The following is a 2296-nucleotide window of genomic DNA, read 5'->3' as shown; positions in this document are numbered from 1 at the left end:
AAATATCGTTCAGTTCCTCAATAATTTTTGTGTTGCTTGTCTGGAGACATGTAAGACAGTTTGCATTAAAAGAAAAAGTGATGCAAGCTTATGCTGGAGAGTTAGTGCATCTACTTTTTCTACTTCTGATACAGCAGCAGTGGTTGTCTCTCTCACACTCCACAGTTGGCTCCAGATCCAAAATCTGCACTTCATCAGAATTGATGTTCTTCACCTCATTAACAGTTGCTACTGACGTCCTGAAGTCTTTTGCTGTGTGATCTTTATGCGATCTGCTTCTGTGATTACTAAACGTTGAAAGAAAATTGCTTTCAAAATCACAATTATTAAACGGGCACCTCACTGTATCACGTCTTCTTAGATGTACTCCTAAGTGGCTGAAAAACTGCTTTTCATTGCAAACATCTTTGTAATCGCAAAGCTCACACCTGAAGGTGAAATTTTTGTGATGTCCAGATACTTTAGCATGGCATCTTGAGAGGTGACATCTCAATGAACCGGCTGTTTTAAAGGAACAAACACAATTAGGATGGAAACAGGGCCAGTGTGTACCGTGGTATCCATGGCGTATTCTGTGGTGCTCGAACAGAACATCGGGGTACTGACTTGTAAATGAGCAGATTTTGCAGCGCATCTATCGCATTCTTTTTTCCTGGAAAACAACAACAACAAAAAAAAACAATAGTTATTAAATAGTGCTGCCATTTCACACAGGCCTTAATAAAGACTTTAAATGCATTCAAAGCAAAAGAACCAAGTGGTAATATGCTAATCTATGTAATATTTCTATTACATAAGCAGAAAATGCTGTTCAAACAGAAAATAGTGTAAAATATGGGACAATTCATTAAAACCAGTGTATTGCAAAACGTGCATTTCAACGTAATGAATTGTAGCAAAAACATCTATTTTACATTTAAATGGCATTATCTGTTTTATTATAAATGTGAAGACATGCGCTGCCTAAGTAGTACTGTGATCATGCAGTGTTCATTTTCTTTGTCATACTACTCATGAGTTAAGGCCTTTCCACACCAAAAACAATTTATTACTATGATTGTTTTTCTCCTGTCCTCCTTTATTTACTTTTTCTCCTGTCATATTAAAAATATGACAACAAATGCCACAGGATGGCAGGAAGTGAGTTTAAACAGAGCTAAACAGCTAAAAACAGTTAAAATAGTTTCTTTAATTTTGGGAATTAGAAGCACATATTTCATCAAAAAAGCAAAGAAAACATACATATTTTCAGCAGCAAACAGGTTTTGGGCAGTTGAATGCTGGTATTATTGCTACTGACTGCTGATTGGTTGGGAAGCAGAGCAGCTCATTGGCTGAGTAAAGGGCTCATAATGATACCCTAACCTTACATAAGGCTCTGTTATAAAGTCCTATAACTTTTGTATTCTGGTGTTCAAAATGAAACAGCAGTGTTAAAATGGTTTAGAATATTCTCAAAATGTTAAATCATTTACAAACTACTACTCCACATGAACCCATTCATTTTGGGCGTCCTTAAGCATCTGAGAAACCCAGAACACATTACTGAGTGGCAGTTCTCTAATCGGTCACCATTTGCCGGATTTAGCTATGAAGAGCAAATTAAATCTTGCATTCAAAAACCGAATTACGGAGATGCAAGTTAATGAAAAGTTTCAGCTCCTGAATGGGGTTGAGAAATTCCGTTCTCACTTAACTTTTCCAAAGTAGAAAGCATCCTGCAGTGTCACAGTTTGTACTTTGTGACAGGTAACCTAAACACCATTTCGCAGATATTCTGTGCGAAACGGCGAGATTCCAAATATTGTAAAGAATCGGGTTTCATCAAACTACTTCGCATTTTATGCTGTTTCTCACGTCACGTTCGGTCTTTGCGGTGAAAAAAGATTTATATGTAGAAAATACAGCCACGTTCACCCAAGCGCTGAGGGAATAAACTCGGCGGGAAATTTAACTTTGAGCGCAAGCTAACGCGAGCTAGCTAGCTACCTACCTAACGGTTAGTGGTTAGCTATCTAACCTATCTAGCTAGTTAGCTAACTTAGCTGACTGCAGAAACCGTTTGTCAATGAAGCAAGTTAACGGTGTCTTATTCGGTACTGACAAACCTCTAAAACGGGTAGAACAGATAATCGGTGGGAACAGCACTAACTTAAATCATAAGCCACAACAAACAGTGAAAAGCAAAGTTAGCCAAACTAGCTAGCGTAACCTAGCTTGCTAGCTAGGATAGCTAAGCTAAGCCTTGACAAAACCATTAACCTAGCTCCATGAAGTTAATGGCATTTTCCCTCTC

The sequence above is a fragment of the Pygocentrus nattereri genome, chromosome 17, assembly GCF_015220715.1.
Source record: "Pygocentrus nattereri isolate fPygNat1 chromosome 17, fPygNat1.pri, whole genome shotgun sequence".
Lineage (NCBI taxonomy): Eukaryota > Metazoa > Chordata > Actinopteri > Characiformes > Serrasalmidae > Pygocentrus > Pygocentrus nattereri.
This window is presented reverse-complemented; position numbering follows the sequence as displayed.